This window comes from Balaenoptera acutorostrata, chromosome 21, assembly GCF_949987535.1.
Source record: "Balaenoptera acutorostrata chromosome 21, mBalAcu1.1, whole genome shotgun sequence".
NCBI classification, from domain to species: Eukaryota; Metazoa; Chordata; class Mammalia; order Artiodactyla; family Balaenopteridae; genus Balaenoptera; species Balaenoptera acutorostrata.
This window is the reverse complement of record NC_080084.1, coordinates 5,238,176-5,250,107: the sequence shown is the minus strand read 5'-3', so window position 1 is coordinate 5,250,107 and position 11,932 is coordinate 5,238,176. Positions and strand designations below refer to the sequence as shown.

Below are 11,932 nucleotides of genomic sequence, written 5' to 3'. Positions count from 1 at the left end.
CATTGTCATAGATTAGTTGACCATAGGTGCGTGGGTTTATCTCTTGGCTTTCTATCTTGTTCCATTGATCTATATTTCTGTTTTTGTGCCAGTACCATATTGTCTTGATTACTGTAGCTTTGTAGTATAGTCTGAAGCCAGGGAGTCTGATTCCTCCAGCTCCGTTTTTTTCCCTCAAGACTGCTTTGGCTCTTCGGGGTCTTTTGTGTCTCCATACACATTTTAAGATGATTTGTTCTAGTTCCGTAAAAAATGCCATTGGTAATTTGATAGGGATTGCATTGAATCTGTAGATTGCTTTGGGTAGTATAGTCATTTTCACAATATTGATTCCTCCAATCCAAGAACATGGTATATCTCTCCATCTGTTGGTATCATCTTTAATTTCTTTCATTAGTGTCTTGTAGTTTTCTGCATACAGGTCTTTTGTCTCCCTAGGTAGGTTTATTCCTAGGTATTTTATTCTTTTTGTTGCAGTGGTAAATGGGAGTGTTTCCATAATTTCTCTTTCAGATTTTTCATCATTAGTGTATAGGCATGCAAGAGATTTCTGTGCATTAATTTTGTATCCTGCAACTTTACCAAATTCATTGATTAGCTCTAGTAGTTTTCTGGTGGCATTTTTAGGATTCTCTATGTATAGTATCATGTCATCTGCAAACAGTGATAGTTTTACTTCTTCTTTTCCAATTTGTATTTCTTTTATTTCTTTTTCTTCTCTGATTGCCATGGCTAGGACTTCCAAAACTATGTTGAATAATAGTGGTGAGAGTGGACATCCTTGTCTCGTTCCTGATATTAGAGGAAATGCTTTCAGTTTTTCACCATTGAGAATGATGTTTGCTGTGGGTTTGTCGTATATGGCAAACTTTCTGGAGAGTTTTTATCATAAATGGCTGTTGAATTTTATCAAAAGCTTTTTCTGCATCTATTGAGATGATCATATGGTTTTTATTCTTCAAGTTGTTAATATGGTGTATCCCATTCATTGATTTGCATATATTGAAGAATCCTTGCATCCCTGGGATAAATCCCACTTGATCATGGTGTATGATCCTTTTAATGTGTTGTTGGATTCTGTTTGCTAGTATTTTGTTGAGGATTTTTGCATCTATATTCATCAGTGATATGGGTCTGTAATTTTCTTTCTTTGTAGTATCTTTGTCTGGTTTTGGTATCAGGGTGATGGTGGCCTCATAGAATGAGTTTGGGTGTGTTCCTTCCTCTGCAATTTTTTGGAAGAGTTTGAGAAGGATGGGTGTTAGCTCTTCTCTAAATGTTTGATAGAATTCACCTGTGAAACTATTTGGTCCTGGACCCTTGTTTGTTGGAAGATTTTTAATCACAGTTTCAATTTCATTACTCGTGATTGGGCTGTTCATATTTTCTGTTTCTTCCTGGTTCAGTCTTGGAAGGTTATACCTTTCTAAGAATTTGTCCATTCTTCCAGGTTGTCAATTTTATTGGCATAGAGTTGCTAGTAGTAGTCTCTTAAGATGCTTTGTATTTCTGCTGTGTCTGTTGTAACTTCTCCTTTTTCATTTCTAATTTTATTGATTTGAGTCCTCTCCCTCTTTTTCTTGATGAGTCTGGCTAATGGCTTATCAATTTTGTTTATCTTCTCAAAGAACCAGCTTTTAGTTATATTGATATTTGCTATTGTTTTCTTTGTTTCTATTTCATTTATTTCTGCTCTGATCTTTATGATTTCTTTCCTTCTGCTAACTTTGGGTTTTGTTTGTTCTTCTTTCTCTAGTTCCTTTAGGTGTAAGGTTAGATTGTTTCCTTGAGATGTTTCTTGTTTCTTTAGGTAGGCTTGTATAGCTATAAACTTCCCTCTTATAAACTTCCCTCTTCCCTCTTAGAACTGCTTTTGCTGCATCCCATAGGTTTTGGATTGTCGTGTTTTCATTGTCATTTGTCTCTAGGTATTTTTTGATTTCCTCTTTGATTTCTTCAGTGATCTCTTGGTTACTTAGTAACGTATTGTTTAGCCTCCATGTGTTTGTGTTTTTTACGTTTTTTTCCCTGTAATTGATTTCTAATCTCATAGCGTTGTGGTCAGAAAAGATGCTTGATATGATTTCAATTTTCTTAAATTTACTGAGGCTTGATTTGTGACCCAAGATGTGATCTATCCTGGAGAATGTTCCGTGCGCACTTGAGAAGAACGTGTAATCTGCTGTTTTTGGATGGAATGTCCTATAAATATCAATTAATCTATCTGGTCTATTGTGTCATTTAACGCTTCTGTTTCCTTATTTATTTTCATTTTGGATGATCTGTCCATTGGTGTAAGTGAGGTGTTCAAGTCCCCCACTAGTATTGTGTTACTGTCGATTTCCTCTTGTATAGCTGTTAGCAGTTGCCTTATGTATTGAGGTGCTCCTATGTTGGGTGCATATATATTTAGAATTGTTATATCTTCTTCTTGGATTGATCCCTTGATCATTATGTAGTGTCCTTCCTTGTCTCTTGTAACATTCTTTATTTTAAAGTCTATTTTATCTGATATGAGTATAGCTACTCCAGCTTTCTTTTGATTTCCATTTGCATGGAATATCTTTTTCCATCCCCTCACTTTCAGTCTGTGTGTGTCTCTAGGTCTGAAGTGGGTCTCTTGTAGACAGCATATATATGGGTCTTGTCTTTGTATCCATTCAGCCAGTCTATGTCTTTTGGTTGGAGCATTTAATCCATTCACGTTTAAGGTAATTATCGATATGTATGTTCCTATGACCATTTTCTTAATTGTTTTGGGTTTGTTTTTGTAGATCCTTTTCTTCTCTTGTGTTTCCCACTTAGAGAAGTTCCTTTAGCATTTGTTGTAGAGCTGGTTTGGTGGTGCTGAATTCTCTTAGCTTTTGCTTGTCTGTAAAGCCTTTGATTTCTCCATCAAATCTGAATGAGATCCTTGCCGGGTAGAGTAATCTTGGTTGTAGGTTCTTCCCTTTCATCACTTGAAGTATACCATGCCACTCCCTTCTGGCTTGTAGAGTTTCTGCTGAGAAATCAGCTGTTAACCTTATGGGAGTTCCCTGGTATGTTATTTGTCGTTTTTCCCTTGCTGCTTTCAATAATTTTTCTTTGTCTTTAATTTTTGCCAATTTGATTACTATGTGTCTCGGCATGTTTCTCCTTGGGTTTATCCTGTATGGGACTCACTGCGCTTCCTGGACTTGGGTGGCTATTTCCTTTCCCATGTTAGGGAAGTTTTCGACTATAATCTCTTCAAATATTTTCTCCGGTCCTTTCTCTCTCTCTTCTCCTTCTGGGACCCCTATAATGCGAATGTTGTTGCGTTTCATGTTGTCCCAGAGGTCTCTTAGGCTGTCTTCATTTCTTTTCATTCTTTTTTCTTTAGTCTGTTCCGCAGCAGTGAATTCCACCATTCTGTCTTCCAGGTCACTTATCCGTTCTTCTGCCTCAGTTATTCTGCTATTGATTCCTTCTAGTGTATTTTTCATTTCAGTTATTGTATTGGTCATCTCTGTTTGTTTGTTCTTTAATTCTTCTAGGTCTTTGTTAAACATTTCTTGCATCTTCTCGATCTTTGCCTCCATTCTTTTTCCGAGGTCCTGGATCATCTTCACTATCATTTTTCTGAATTCTTTTTCTGGAAGGTTGCCTATCTCCACTTCATTTAGTTGTTTTTCTGGGGGTTTTTCTTGTTCCTTCATCTGGTATGTAGCCCTCTGCCTTTTCATCTTGTCTATCTTTCTGTGAATGTGGTTTTTGTTCCACAGGCTGCAGGATTATAGTTTTTCTTGCTTCTGCTGTCTGCTCTCTGGTGGTTGAGGCTATCTAAGAGGCTTGATGGGAGGCTCTGGTGGTGGGTAGAGCTGACTTTTGCTGTGGTGGTCAGAGCTCAGTAAAATTTAATCCACTTGGCTGTTGATGTGTGAGGCTGGGTTCCCTCCCTGCTGGTTGTTTTGCCTGAGGCAGCCCAACACTGGAGCCTACCTGGGCTCTTTGGTGGGGCTAATGACAGACTCTGGGAGGGCTCACGCCAAGGAGTACTTCCCAAAACTTTTGCTGCCAATGTCCTTGTCCCCATGGTGAAACAGAGCCACACCCCGCCTCTGCCGGAGACCTTCCAACACTAGCAGGTAGGTCTGGTTCAGTCTCCCCCGGGGTCACTGCTCCTTCCCCTGGGTCCCGATGCGCACACTATTTTGTGTGCGCCCTCCAAGAGTGGGGTCTCTGATTCCCCCAGTACTGTCGAAGTCCTGCAATCAATTCCCACTAGGCTTCAAAGTCTGATTCTGTATGAATTCCTCCTCCCGTTGCCGGACCCCCAGGTTGGGAAGCCTGACGTGGGGCTCAGAACCTTCACTCCAGTGGGCGGACTTCTGTGGTATGAGTGTTTGCCAGTCTGTGAGTCACCCACCCACAAGTTATGGGACTTGATTTTACTCTGATTGTGCCCCTCCTACCGTCTCATTGTGGCTTCTCCTTTGTCTTTCGATGAGAGGGTGTTAGAACACATCCCTGGACCCAGGGCAGTACGAAGTGTATTATGGTTAGACCCGAGGACTCAGCAGGCCCGTAACTTTGGTCTGTTCTCTCCTGTCTACTGTCCTACGTCTCCAGCTGTCAAGATTTGACAGTCGAACCAGCAGATGTGATGTGTTCAAAGCATTTGCTTCTGATGTCAGATAAGCTCCTTTCCCACATCTAATTTCTCTGTAAAAGCAGAATTGTTGTGTTATTATGTGTATTGTAATAATGCTGCTTAGACTTCTTAGGTTAGGAAACTGGTGACTTGCCAAAGACCTCCAATATAGAAAATGTCAGTCTCTAGCACTGTCCCATGTGACTTGAGGGGCAAACCTAGATAATACCAGATGGTCACACGCTATCTATTTCATTCCTGCCACAGGATTAGCTGTGTAAGTCGGGAAGTCTGTAGGTTTACAGGTGGGTAGTAAATGCCCTGTTACCTGCTAAAGATGAGTATCCGTGGTTTGCTCCAAGGCAGGGTTTCTCAACCAAGGGATTGACTTTTGGGGCCAGGTAAACCTTTGCTGTGGTGTGTGAGTCCTGTGCATCGTGGAGTGTTTAGCAAGGTCCCGACCTCTACTCACTAAGTGCCCGTAACATTCCCTCTCTCTCCTCCCAGTTGTGACAAACAAAATCACCTTCAGACTTTCCCAGATGTCCCCTGGGGGGCACAATTGCACTCAGTGAGAAGCAATGGACTCAAGGCTACCGATATCTTTGAGGTAGACTTGACGTCCTGTTGTAAAACACATACTCATTCTCCTGTTTTTATTTTGGAAATTAGATGCCACTGTTCATGATCCTTATTCAGATGTCTGTCATTAAGTTGAGTCAGACTACCCACTCACAGGTGGGACACTGAGACATAGGGAAACAGCTTGTCCAAGTCACATGGCCACATCCCTTGCCTCCTAAGAAAACGTGTCACAAGGGAAAGCAAGCTGGCTCTTGTAATATTGACACGTCTTTTTTTTTTGAAACAAATGTGCCAGTTTTAGAGTTGTTCTTTGCCCTCTAACCTTTTGGAGGGCTTACATAGCCTTCAAGCTTCTAAAGAAACGAACTGGGGCACTCTTTCCCAAGCAGGAAGCAGTTTCACTGGCAGTGTGTGAGAGGCCTTGGGGACCTGGAGGATGAACACTTGTCGCAACAGGGTTTATCCCGATATGCTAGAGTAAGGCTCAGTGCACCACACCGGTGTTATCAGGTGGTGTTGGTCAAATAAGTAGTACTACAGAGAGAATCTTACTTTAGTCAATTTAAAGTTTTGAGATCTACTATGTTTTTTCTACTTCTTTTTTTTTTTTAATATTTTTTTCTACTTCTTTTCTTTTTTTTTTAAATTTTATAGCTACTTTATTTATTTATTTCTTTATTTTTGGCTGTGTTGGGTCTTCGGTTCGTGCGAGGGCTTTCTCTAGTTACGGCAAGTGGGGGCCACTCTTCATCGCGGTGCAGGGACCGCTCTTCATCGCGGTGCGCAGGCCTCTCACTATTGCGGCCCCTCCTGTTGCGGGGCACAGGCTCCAGACGCGCAGGCTCAGTAGTTGTGGCTCACGGGCCCAGCTGCTCCGTGGCATGTGGGATCTTCCCAGACCAGGGCTCGAACCCGTGTCCCCTGCATTAGCAGGCAGATTCTCAACCACTGCGCCACCAGGGAAGCCCCTCTCACTATGTTTTTTAAAACAGGTATTAAATACATGCATTTGGTAAAACAGTACAAAACCCTGTTTGGTACATAGCAGCCAAAGAAAACCAATGTGGCTATTCCGTGCTGAGCTATGCTGTGAGCGTTATCAAATAGATACTGGATTCTGAGGCCTTTGTTCAGGGACAAAAAAGAATATAAAATATCTCATTACCACAACTAAGGAGCCGGCCTGTGGCAACTAAGACCCGGCACAATTAACTAACTAACTGACTATTTTTAAAAATCTCATTAAAAGGTATTTAATATGATTTTTAAAAATTTATTTATTGATTTTATTTATTTATTTTTGGCTGCGTTGGGTCTTCCTTGCTGCGTGCGTGCTTTCTCCAGTTGCGGTGAGCGGGGGCTACTCTTGGTTGCGGTGCGTGGGCTTCTCATTGCGGTGGCTTCTCTTGTTGTGGAGCACGGGCTCTAGGCGCGCGGGCTTCAGTAGTTGGGGCATGAGGACTCAGCAGTTGTGGCTTTTGGGCTCTAGAGCGCAGGCTCAGTAGTTGTGGCGCACGGGCTTCATTGCTCCGCGGCATGTAGGAACTTCCCGGACCAGGGCTTGAACCCTTGTCCCCTGCATTGGCAGGCGGATTCTTAACCACTGCGCCACCAGGGAAACCCGAGCTCTAACCTTTTAAAAAATGTGTTCCTTCCACCTTCATGGAGCAGGCGTAGGGGACGGGGAGGAGTGAGAACCCGATTGGCAGGGGTCCGGTCGCAACCCCGGAAGGGGACGGGTGAGGATCTAAGAGGTGGCACTGGGCCACAGTCGAACCCCAGTGACAGCTAACAGCTGCAGTGCTGCCCCTTCCTGCCCCAGGACCTGAGCTCAGGTCCCTGGGCGGCTGGAGAAACGCACTGTTTCTGGTGAGATGCTCTTACTTACTGTGTGGAGCTGCTCCGGCTGCCCCGGCGACCACACCCCTGCAGGGCCCTGTGCCCGTCCTCCCTGCCCCCTGCCCAGGGCTTGGGGAACAGCAGTCTCTGTGGGGCAACCTGCCTCCCAGGCCTTCAGTGACCACGGAGGAGTGGGAACGGGCTGGGCTGCCGGGGAGCCTGGGCATGCAACACCTGAGCTCAGCCCTGGGGGCTCACGTGAGGGCAGGGGCTGGGGGGTGCGGGCGGTGAGCGAAGGGGCCTCCAGCCGGCGTCAGCCTGGGCCCTGGACCCAGGGAAAGGCCTCACCCTCTCAGTCCTGACCTGCCGCTCGGGAACCCTGTGGCTCACCAGCCCGAGGCCTGTGGCACCCGCCACAGACTGCCCGGCACACGGCTGGGGTGCCAACGCCACACCTGGATTCTGCACGGGGACCATTGGGGGGCTCGGTGCACAGGGAGACGAGCAGCCCCCAGGCCTCGACACGCCCCTTCCATGTTCATCGAGAAGTGCCGGATGGAAGGCCGGCTGTGCTCCTTTTCGAGCCCCAGGGAATTCGCAGGAACAGCCCTCCCGGCCACGGGGTGCCTGCCCACCGGCTCTGGGCCTGCGACCAGCCCAGAACACAGAAGGCACAGAAGTGGGTGCAGGGAGCTGAGCCGGGTCTGCAGAAGGGCAGACACCACAGCCTGGTCCACAGCCGACTGGCCCAGGGTGGGTGAGAACGGGCGGGCAGGCTGAGGGAAGGACAGAACGTGGCACAGCCTGCCCGCCTGGGCCCCGGGGAGAAGGTCGGGGCGCCGCCCGCGCCCTCGCTCCGCTGCCTGGCGTCCTTTGTGGGGGCAAAGGGCCGGAGGCAGGGCTCCCGAGGAGCTCAAAGGCCAGGGAAGGACACACGGGACGGTCCAGAGCCACCCTAGCGCTCCAGTGGGGCAGCACCCTATCTGAATTCCTACTGCCACCAAACCACTTCCCTAAGGCCTTTGGGAAGAATCGCTAGGTCCCAAGAAGGCGGCCCCTTGCTGTGGTCCAGACTTCACCAGCTGCCGATGACCGGAGGGAGCCAGCCGGCCGGCCGTGAGCAGGAGGACAGGACTCGGGGACAGGGACAGCCACAGCCGGGCTTCCCGCAGCTGTGCCCACCGCCAGAACCGGCTGCAGCCAGTCACAGCCCCCGAGATGCCAAACAGTGACGGGCGAGAGGCCGGCAGGAAACTGACACCCCCTCACTGGAGAGCCTGCCCGGCTGGGGTGCAGGGCACCATCCCTGTCTGAACTCACCCCACAGCTCAGCCGTCTCCCAGTGACCCAGACGCGTCACCACGGCCCCAGGGCTGATCCCCAACCAAGGTCAGAACCCCCCACAGTGTGATGGCCCCCATCCCGCTCCTGTGGTGGAAGGGACCGCAGGCAGAGACCAGGAGTGGAGTCTTTTTATTAATGGCTGCGTTTTCAAAGAACCATTTTGTAAGCAGGAAAGCTCCCCAGGAAGGGATTGCATTAGTGCAACAAGGGGGAGCCTTGACGCCAGGCTCTCCAGACATGTCCAGGTGGAGACGTTTGGCTGAGGCCGGCCACCAGAGACTCAGGGGCTGGGAGGACACGCGGCCCCTCCCCCGCCCCGGCGGGGCGCTAAGGCACCGGGCCCGCCTGGGTGGGCAAAACCCCGTGCCGTCAGCAGGCCGGCGGCTTGCAGCCCTCAACCTGCAGCCGTTTGCTCAGGAGGAAGGCATACTGCGTGGGGTCGCAACCCAGGAAGAGCGTCACCATGCCCTTGGCATCCTCGGAGCCCCCTGGCCTTAGAATGCAGCTTCTGTAGTCCATGGCAACCTGCCGAGAGGGGGCGGGGCTGCAGGAGGGTGGAGCTCCGCCTTCACTGAGGGTGTGGGTGTGGCCACCTCTGCTGTGACTCAACAAAGGGCAGGGGAGCAGAAGGTCCAGGGCAGGGCCCTCAGAGCCTGGCAGGTCCAGGCGGGCGGCACGAGCATCTAGGCCCAGGCCAAGGACCTCCGTGTTGGTCTGCGCGGCAGGACGGCCTCTCACCTTGCCACTCAGGACGCCCTCCTGCTTGAAGTGTGTGTGGAACGTGTCCGCGGAGTACACTTTGCTGCACAGGTAGCCATAGGACTGGGCGTCGTAGCTTCCTGCCAGGCGGCCGAAGGTCGCAGGCAGGTGGGTCCCTGGGACACACGCGGAGAGGCTCCTGCCCGGCCCCCTGGCCGCTCCGTGCCCCTTCCCCAGAGCGGGGGCCTCAAACAGCCCTGTCTGAGTCCCCTGACACTAAGAGGGAGTATTGGCCCAACACTTCTAGAAAACGGGGACCTTGCGGGGCAACTCGAGTGGAGGGACACAGATCAATCTTTGCCGACTTTCTGCTGAAGCTCACGAGGGTTCACCCCTGAGCCTCTTACAAGGACAGCTGCCCGAGGCTTCGAGGGATGAGTCAGGGGGCTCGCCCTCCAGCACAGGGAGAGTGCGGGTTAAAGCGCTCACGAGGGAGTGAACCGCGTGTCCGCACCGACACGCACGGGCAAACCTCGTCGACGCGTTCCGTCCGGGCTATGAAGCCCCTCTCCTGCCTCTTGCAGGCTCTCCAGAAAGCACGTGCAGATACGCCCACCCCACCCTCGGACTCGGCGGGCCACAGCTGGAGGACCCAGCCCAGGAACCCAGGCAGGAAGAGGCCAGAGGTCACCGGGCCTCGGCCAGAGCCTGTCAGTCGGTCCCCTTTCACACACCACCAGAGGATCCTCTTGACCTGGGCAAGTAGCTGCCAACCGACCGCTAAGGTGGGGCCTGGCGCGCGCTTGGCTACATTGTGTGGCTGGGGCCCCCTGAGGATCTCCTGGCAGAGGCGGGGCATTCTCCTGCGCCGGGTCCCGCGGGCGTCTGCGTGTGCAGGGCCTGGTCCACCTCTGCCAGGACGATCTGGCACAGGTTGAAGAGGGCCGGGGGGGGCGGGGAGGGGAAGGAGGACGGGGGGGCTGGCACTGTGCCCAGGCTGCGCTTTCCAGCCGGGCGGTCCGGGCGCCCCTCTTCCCTTCTCTCGGCCCGGCCGCACCTGGGTTGGCCTGCCGGGACTTGATGAGCTTGTCCCGCAGCCCCTGGGGGACGGCGTTGCCCGTGCCCCCACCGAGACTGGCAGCAGCGCCAAGGCCTCACAGGGCGTGGCGCGCTCCCGGCCCCAGAGCCTTCCCTCTGGTTCTCATCACCGGCTGTCACCAGACTGGCAGGCAACGTGCCTTTCTTTTCGTTTGTCTGTTTTCCGTCCCTCAGCCACGCAAAGGTGTGAAGCCCTGACATTCGCTGCCACGTGGATGCACCCTGAGAACACGATGCTCAGCGAGAGAAGTCAGACACAGAAGGACACACAGGGTGTGACCCCACTGAGGGGAAACGTCCAGAACAGGTAGATCCACAGAGTCAGAGTGGGTTCCTGGTTGTCAGGGGCAGGGGAGGGAGGGAATGGTAACTAAGGGCGTGAGGGACATTTCTGGGGTGAGGGAAATGTTCCAAAACAGGGCAGTAGTGACGGCTGCACAGCTCAGTAAAGTGTCCCCACGCGCTCCGGTGCAGCCTGTGAGAGCATCGCTCTCAGGACGAAGGGGCTGACCGCAGGAAGACTGAACGAGCACTGGGTCCTGGGCCCAGTACGCTCAGCTGGGGACCCCCCCCACCCCCGCCGTGGGGAAGTCACTGGGACTTGCTGAGCCTCCACCGAGACTGGCAGCTTCACCAGGGCTTCAAAGGGCGTGGCGCTCCCCGGCCCCAGAGCCTTCCCTCTGGGTCTCATCACCGCCCTGTCACCAGACTCGCAGGCAACGTGCCTTTCTTTCCTTTGTCTTTTTTGAGGGCAACTCTTGAATACATGTATTTAACTTCAGGAACCCAGTCCTGACTCCTTGATCTGGGGCTTCCAGCCTCCAGAATCTCGAGGACATCCACTTCCGTTGTTTACGCGCCCAGTGCGTGGGGTTTGATGATGGAAACTGACACTGAGGGCGTCGCCACGTGCGGGGTGACATCAGCGGAAGAATCCCGTGGCCAGGGCCTGCTGGAGGACCATGGGAGAGCCCGGGCCATACCCGCCCCCTGCCTGCAGCCCCCGCGCCCACACCCTCCTGGGAGCGGAGCTGGTGCATCGCTTGCCAGAACTCATGGAAGTAGGTCTCCAGCTCATCATGCTGCAACAGGGAGGGTGGGTTGGGCGTAGGCTTGGTGAAGTTGGCCACCATGGCCGCGATGGCGATCTGGCACCTCCCATCCTGCTGCAGGCAGCCCAGCTGCAGGCCAAAGCAGGCCATGTGCCCGGACTTCCCTTCCCTGGACAGGGACGTGGGTGAGGCCCTGCTTCCACAGAGGAGCCCCCGGCCCATGGCCGACAGGTTCCCCCACGCATGCACCGAGGGTAGAGGTCCAGGTAGAACTTGCCGATGGATGACCTTGCCCGAAGGCCACGTCCCGGACCGTGTAGAGCCTCACATCTTCATGACACATGTTGGCGCCCTCCTCCAGGTCGAAGGTCAGCCCCAGCAGCTCCTGGGAGATGCCCAGCCGCCCCGCGAGCGTGACCACCTGCATGGGGAAGGACTCACTGAGCAGGTACTGGTCCACGTGGTTAGCGCGTCTCCTCCCCCTGGTTCATGTAGTAGCGCAGGTCCCAGGCGTTGATGCGCCCGTCAGAGTGCAGGCCCCACCTCTTGCACTCGGCCTTCTTTAGCTCCAGGATCACGGCCGCCCCTGCTCCCCGAGGGGCTTCAGCTTCTGGCCAGCTCATCTGCGGGCGGAGGGGAGAGGCTCGGCTATGTCCCTGTGGCAGCCCCCCAGCCGCCCCCCACCCCACGCCCCTCGAGG

General features: G+C 51.9%; 2 pseudogenes; one reads left to right on the top strand and one right to left on the bottom strand.

The window, feature by feature from the left end:
• Positions 1 to 8,679: 8,679 nt before the first annotated feature.
• On the bottom strand, positions 8,680 to 11,855 carry LOC130706162 (thimet oligopeptidase-like; annotated as a pseudogene).
• Positions 11,856 to 11,882: 27 nt separating this feature from the next.
• LOC130706161 (serine/arginine-rich splicing factor 3-like) overlaps positions 11,883 to 11,932 on the top strand; it is a 1,470-nt pseudogene continuing 1,420 nt past the window's right edge.